Here is a 7,743-nt window from a genome sequence, read left to right on the forward strand (position 1 = left end):
GCTTTCTATTCTTTCCTACAGCCCCCTGGCCCGGATTTTTCTTACTTTTTGCACCTGCCTTAGTCCCCCCCCGACCGGGCCAGACGCTTTTTTGATTTTTCTTTTCATTTTTTGTGTTTTTTTTCCGTCTACGTCCTTCGCCGGCCATCCCCCCCCCACGCCTGCTTTCGGGCGCAGCTATTTGCCTCAGCTGAGCCCCCGGAGGAGGGGGGGGAAGATTGCCGATTTTGCTGTCCGGAGGGGGGAGTGGAAACCCCCAGACCCAGCCGTTTTGCCAGCAGCTCGGACCTTACAACATTCTTAACATACCGGAGGACTTGGAACACAGCCAACACAGCCGGAGACGGAGATTTCATCAGACAGAAGAAATAATATAAATTATTGTGACGAAGGCCGTAAGATTGAGTACCTTTCTGAATTATACTCTCGTGGGGGGGAGTTTGACTGTGATTACTTGCGTTTGTGGCGGCACAGGGGGTGTGGCGTGGAGACCCCCACCCCCGATCCATCGGTGCCCCTACCCCCCCATCGTTATTACAACTGTCACGGCCCCCCCGCAGTCTGTCCCTGCTGGCAACCTACCATCTCCCTTCGGATCCAGCTGTTTGCTTTGAACTTTGCCTTCCGGACCGGACCTAACAACCGACCAACCGAGACTCTTTGGACAAACGTGTGTGGGTCTGCACCCCCCCCCCCGGATTGCTTATCCCACAACTTGCCCCTTTTACTGGACCCCGATTTTGTTCCCCCTCCTCCTCCCAGCCCCCCTCCCTCAGCATTTTTTCCCTTCCCGTCCGCAGCCAGCGGAAGGAGGGGCTATTCCGCCTTCTCCCCTCCCCCCTCCTCCTTCCGGTGTCTCCCTGTCTCTCCCTGCTCACAATGGCGGGGAACGCGAGGGGCGAGACTGCTTTAATAAAATTAGTTGTCCCTTCCCCGCCACCACCCCTGCCCAACCCCCAAGGTCCCCCCCCCTATTACTATTGTTAAGGTATTTACCACCCCCCCTGCTGGGGCACCGGTAGCAGGAGGCACCAGGGTGATTGCTGCTGCTGCTGCACCCACCACCCCCCCAGATTTTAGGAAACCCCCCCCCCGGTTCGCCAGAAGGGCCAGGGCGGGTGGAAAGGAAAGGGCCCCGCTAAAACCACTGAGTCCTCCATGGCAGGGGCTGCCCCCACCGCTGCGGCCTCGTCATCAACCGTGGCGCCCCTCCCAGCGTTTCCCTCCACCAGCTCTGCGATTGTCCCTCCCCCGGCCCCCAGGACGTATGCCCGGGCGGCAGCGGGCTCCCCGCTGCCTGCCGCCTCGTCATCTCGCCCCCCCCCGCCTCCGCCACCATCACCAGCGGCCGAGGCCCTTTCCCCGCCTTGACCAGGAAGCACGGCGTCCGTTGCCTCCTGGTGCCCGCCTCGCCCCACGTGGAGACATACGTGCAGGCGTTGGCGAAGGTGGTAGGACCCACGGCTATTGTGGCGGCCTCCAAGATGTATGGGAAGGTCGTTTTCTTCTTAGCCTCGGAGGATGCCGCCCAGGAGGCGGTGGAGAGGGGCCTGACGGTAGGGGGGGTGTTTGTCCCCCTAGAACCGTTAGAAGACCTGGGCGTTCGCCTCGTCCTTACCTCCGTTCCTCCCTTCTTACCCAATGCTGCCCTGTTACCCGCTCTTTCCACCCTGGGGAAACTTGTTTCTGTCATCAGCCCTCTCCCGTTGGGCTGCAAGGACCCCACCTTCCGTCACATTTTTTCGTTCCGCCGGCAAGTGCAGCTTCTACCACCGGCAGGGGCGCGTGACGGAGAGGCGCTTGAGGGGTCCTTTCTAGTCCCCTACGAGGGAGCCCGCTATCGGGTCTTTTATTCTACCGGAGAGGCCCGGTGCTACCTCTGCCGCTCAGCGGGGCATGTCCGCAGAGACTGCCCTTTGGCTCGGGGGGGAGGGGCACCCGAAACCCCCGAGACCGGGCAGGACATCGGCCCCGTCGCTGCCGACGCCCCTGGCTGCCCAGTACCTGAAACCAACCCTCCTCCTACTCGACCCATCGCTGCTCCCGTCCGGGCCCAAGAGATACCTTCCCTACAATGCCCAGGCGAGCAAGGGGTTTCCACCCTTGCTAGTACCAACCCAATAGAGCCCATGGAGGAGGGTGTGGCAAGGATATTATCGGGTATAAGAGAGGGCCCTCCCCAAGGAGAAGCCCCCGCCCCTCATGTTGCCCCACCGCTACCTCCCCGAACCCCTAAACCATTGCCTCCGCCCCCCGACACGACCCCTGCTAACCAACCCCCAGATGATGCTATGGAGGGCTGGACCCTAGTCCAGGGGAAGCGAGGCAAGCGGAAGGCTCGAGCTCCGCTGCATCCACCCGACGCGGAAGCCCCCCGGAAGACCAGGAAAGGAGGCACTGCTATCGAGCCTCCCGCCACGGCCGCGAGCGAGATCCATCCGCCGGTGTCGGGAGGGGAAGACGGACTGGCATTGGAGGGCAGAATCCCCCCTCCACGGGAAACCCTCCCCTCCGAGACTTCTGAGGACACCCCTTCTGCCTGGACGCTACCCGAACCCCCCGCGGACCCCGAGGCGGCCGTTGAGGCGGGCCCTAGAGGAGAGGCCCCCGGGGTGGCAGGAGTTGGCCTCTCCTCCGTGTATGCGGAGATTGAGGCCCTAGATTTGACCCCGGTCACCCAGGGAGGGGATGATTTGCTGCCGGCTGGCCTCGAGCTGGGCAGCCTTACCCCAGCCTCCCTTTCCCCATGCTCCCTCCCCCTTTTTGCCTTCCCGGGTGAGCACCCTGCAGAAGGCGGTCCACCACCTGATGCCGTGACCACTAAAACCACTATGGAGCCAGCACCTAGCATTATTGGGAGCCCCTCCCCTTCCCCCTTAACCCTTGACTCTGCTCAGGAGGCACTTTCCTTTAGCTGCTCGCCTCCTGCACCCCAGAGCCTTACCCCTGCCCCCACCCCTGCCCCTGCCCAAGGTCCCTCCTCCTGCAATGTTAATGCCGCCCCTGGGGTTATTTCCTTTCCACCTTTTGCAGACTCCCCCCAGGGAGCAGTCTTTGCACTTTCTAGTCTCGACCCGTTAGGAGTGGCAATTTTTCCCCTGCCATCCCCCTCCACCCTAAGGCGTGTAATGAATTTAATAACCCCAGCCTGTCAGACGCCCCGTCGGTGGTCCGCACCCTGTCTACCTGCCTTAGCGGACCATGAGGCTGTATTAAGAGGCCCATCAGGGAATACCTCGGGAATTGTAACCCCACCCCCCCATGAGCTGCGGCATGCGCTACGGAAGTTCCTAGAGCACTCCCGTGGCGCCCGTGATAGGGCACAGCTGGCTCTTCGGCTATGGGGGGACTTTGATCAACTCCTTCAGGCCACAAAGGCCCTTATAAAGGAGGGCAGGGGGCAAGGAAAGCGCGGTGCTACGGCCTACGAGTGAGCCCGCAGCTTCCGAAGCGATCTACTCACCCACGGGATGGGTCATGGGTTGCTGTGCAACCCGCCGGGGGCCCTGAACCCCCCCGCCAATACGAGACCCCCACCCCCTCAGCCCTCCGTATGACGCCTCTTATTATTGCGACCCTGAATACCAGGGGCTGTAGGATGGCTCTCCGCAGGTCCCAGGTGCTCTCTTACCTTCGGGAGGGGAGGTACTCTGTAGTTTTCCTGCAGGAGACCCATACAGACCCGGCCGCCGAGGACAGGTGGCGGCTGGAGTGGGGGGACGGGGTATACTTTAGCCACTTTGCAACCTGGCAGGCTGGAGTGGCAACCCTATTCTCTCCCAACCTACGGCCTGAGGTGCTAGGGGTCAATGAGGCCGTGCCGGGCCACGTGCTGCACCTTCGAGTCCGTATGGAGGGGCTCGTGGTTAATCTTGTTAATATCTATGCCCCGCAAATGAGCTCCAGGCGGCCACAATTTTATCAGCAGGTGTCCGACTTTCTCGGCACCCTGGATTCGCATGAGTGCCTGGTCCTGGGAGGGGACTTTAACACCACCCTCGAGGAACGGGACCGCTCAGGGGCCGAACCGAGTCCGGCCGCTGCGAATATTCTCCAAGGGATAGTCGACCATCACTCCCTAGTGGACGCCTGGCGCGACCATCACCCAGATGGCACCTCCACGTTCACCTTTGTCCGGGTGGAGGCCCATCGGTCACACCACTCTCGGTTGGACCGTATTTACTTATCCCGTTTCCATCTTTCACAGGCCCACTCCTCCACCATTTGGCCGGCCCCATTCTCCGATCATCATTTAGTCGCTGTAACGGTTTCCCTCCATGCAGAGAGACCGGGGCCGGCCTATTGGCACTTTAATAACAGTCTGTTGGAGGACGAGAGCTTTGTGATGTCCTTCTGGGAGTTTTGGCTGGCCTGGCGAGAGCAGTGGCGTGCCTTTCCCTCGGTGCGGCGATGGTGGGATCTCGGGAAGGTGCGCGCCAAGCTCTTCTGCCGTGACTACACTCGGGGCACCAGCCGACGGCGAAATGCGGCGATAGAGCAGCTGGAACGGGAGGTCTTAGAGATGGAGAGGCGCCTGGCCGCCGATCCCGAGGACCCGTCCCTCTGCGGAGCGTGCCGGGAGAAGCGGGAGGAGCTCCGGGCCCTTGAGGACCACCGGGCCCGAGGTGCCTTCGTTCGATCCCGCATCCGCCTCCTTCGGGAAATGGACCGCGGCTCCCGCTTCTTCTATGCCCTGGAGAAAACGAGGGGGGCCAAGAAACACATCACCTGCCTTCTTGCGGAAGACGGCACCCCCCTCACGGGTCCGGAGGAGATGTGTGGGAGGGCCCATGACTTCTACACAAGTCTTTTCTCCCTGCATCCGAGCGATCCTGGCGCTTGCGGGGTGCTCTGGGAGGAACTCCCCATGGTCAGCGTGGGCGACCGAGACCGACTAGAGCTGCCTCTCACCCTGGCTGAGTTCTCGGAAGCCCTCCGTCGCATGCCCACCAATAAATCTCCGGGCATGGACGGGCTGACCGTGGAGTTTTACCGCGCGTTCTGGGACATTCTCGGCCCAGACCTAGTCACCGTCTGGGCTGAGTCCTTGCAGAGCGGGGTCCTCCCTCTGTCATGCAGGCGAGCGGTGCTCGCTTTGCTGCCGAAGAAGGGGGACCTCCGCAATCTACGAAACTGGCGTCCCGTTTCACTCCTTAGCACGGATTACAAAATCGTAGCGAAAGCAATCTCGCTGCGGCTAGGGTCCGTGATAGCGGACGTGGTCCACCCAGACCAGACCTATACTGTCCCGGGTCGCAGCATTTTCGACAACCTCTTTCTAGTCCGAGACCTTTTGGAACTCGGGTGGAGAGATGGTCTATCGTTCGCCCTCCTGTCTCTTGATCAGGAGAAGGCGTTCGATAGAGTAGATCATAGGTACCTCCTGAGCACTCTGCAGGCGTTTGGATTTGGACCTCAGTTTGTGAGTTTTCTCCGGGTGCTGTATGCCTCCGCGGAGTGTTTGGTTAGGCTCAACTGGACCCTGACTGAACCGGTCAGCTTCGGGCGAGGAGTGCGGCAGGGGTGCCCCCTCTCGGGCCAGTTGTATGCTCTGGCGATCGAGCCTTTCCTCTGTCTCCTCCGCAGGAGGATGACAGGGTTGGTGCTGCGGGAGCCGGAGCTGCGGCTGGTCCTGTCGGCGTACGCCGATGACGTACTCCTCGTGGTCCAGGACCCGGGCGACTTGGCGCGAGTGGAGGCATGCCAAGCCATCTATTCGGCAGCCTCCTCCGCCCGAGTCAACTGGGTCAAGAGCTCTGGCTTGGCGGTGGGGGACTGGCGGCAGGTGAGCTCCCTCCCACCCGCGCTTCAGACCATCCGGTGGAGTGCGGGTCCACTGCTCTATCTCGGTGTTTACCTTTCCGCCACGCACCCTTCCCTGCCGGAGATCTGGCAAAATTTAGAGGGCGGGGTGATAGAGCGGATCCGGAAATGGACGAGGCTACTCCGATGTCTCTCCCTCCGAGGGAGAGCACTGGTGCTTAACCAACTAGTCCTGTCCATGCTCTGTTACCGGCTCAACACCCTGGCCCCGGCCCCGGGTTTCCTGGCCCACCTCCGGAGATTGATTCTAGAGTTCTTTTGGTCAGGAATGCACTGGGCCCCTGTTGGGGTTCTTCATCTACCTCTGAAGGAAGGAGGGCAGAGCCTGAAGTGTCTGCACACTCAGGTCTGCGTTTTCCGCCTCCAGTCCCTGCAGAGGCTCCTTTATAGTGCAGGTAGGTCGACGTGGAGCATATTGGCACATGCCTTCCTGTGCCGCTTCCAAGGGCTCCAATACGACCGGCAGCTCTTTTATCTCTGTCCGAGAGGTTTTCCGCGAGACCTCTCCTGGCTGCCGGTCTTCTACCAGGACCTCCTCCGGACCTGGAAACTGTTCTCAACGACCAGGTCCGTGGTGGCCACCGTGGGAGCAGATCTCCTCACGGAGCCCCTGCTACACAATCCCCAACTCCGTGTGCAGGTGGCGGAGTCCCGCTCGGTGCACCAGAGTTTGGTCCTGGTGGAAGTCACGAGAGTCGGAGACCTGGACTACGACCAGGGAGACTGGCTGGATCTCCTGATGCTCACCCGGTGCATGGGGCTCTCCAGCCCCCGTACCCCACGGTGCGTACTTCAGGAGGTGAAGGCCGCCTTAACCCCCGCTGCTTGGGCTCATGCTAACAGAGCCTTGTGCGAGGGCGCATCCCGCCCATCCTCTACCCCAAGCCCGCCGGACCTTTGCATTGGGCCCCTACCCCATAGATCCCAACAAACCCGTCACCCTTTCACTGCAAGCCGGCTACATGAACTGCAGCCGGTCAGCTTCCAAATCGCGCCACGGAAATATCTATACACACTCACGCTTCACCTCCTTCACGCCCACACCCTGGTGTCCCGCCCCCATACAAAGTGGCGGGACCTCCTGCCACCTTTGGAGGGTGAGCAACCTTGGTGGGCCAGCCTGTATTCCACCTTGGTCCCGAGGCCCGTTGGGGACATTAGTTGGCGGCTCCTTCACGGAGCAGTGAGCACGGGCGTGTTTTTGACACGGTTCACCCCCATCCCGGATACTTGCCCTTTTTGCAACGTGAGGGAAACCCTGGCTCTCGTATATTTAGTGTGTGCCAGATTGCAGCCCCTTTTTTGGCTCCTCACAAATATTTTATTACGCTTTTGGCTACACTTTTCCCCTCACCTTTTTATCTACACACTCCCCATCCGTGGCCCCACAAAATCTCGAGATCTCCTGGTTAACCTCCTCCTAGCCCTAGCTAAAACAGCCATTTATAAAACCAGAGAGGGGAGATTGGCTAATGAAGCGTCCTGCGATTGTAGGGCTGTTTTCCGATCCTCAGTACATTCACGTATCCAGCGTCCACCGACTCCCTTGACACCTTCGAGGAGCTGTTGGCGCTGTCCGAGGTTCTCTGCTCGGTGACCCCGTCTGGTTCCCTCCATCTGACCCTTTGATTGAGGGGACGAGCGAGAGACCCCAGCCCCAGTCGTTGCCGCTGTGGATACCATCATCATTGTCACCTAGGAGGGGTCCTATAACACGTGGGTGTAACCCCCCACAAACTGCCCACCCCGCAGCCGTTCCCATCTTGTCGGGCACTCTCAGGAGGGGAATAATTGGTGACACTGGGCATGGCACTAGGTAACTCGAGGGGGTGGAAGACCACGAGTGTTGAGGAAGCCCTCCCGCTCTAGGCCACCAGGTAACTCAGGACGGTGGAAGACCACGGGTGTCAAGGAAGCCCC

The sequence above is a fragment of the Lepidochelys olivacea genome (genome assembly GCF_965140295.1).
Source record: "Lepidochelys olivacea isolate rLepOli2 genome assembly, chromosome: 28".
Lineage (NCBI taxonomy): Eukaryota > Metazoa > Chordata > Testudines > Cheloniidae > Lepidochelys > Lepidochelys olivacea.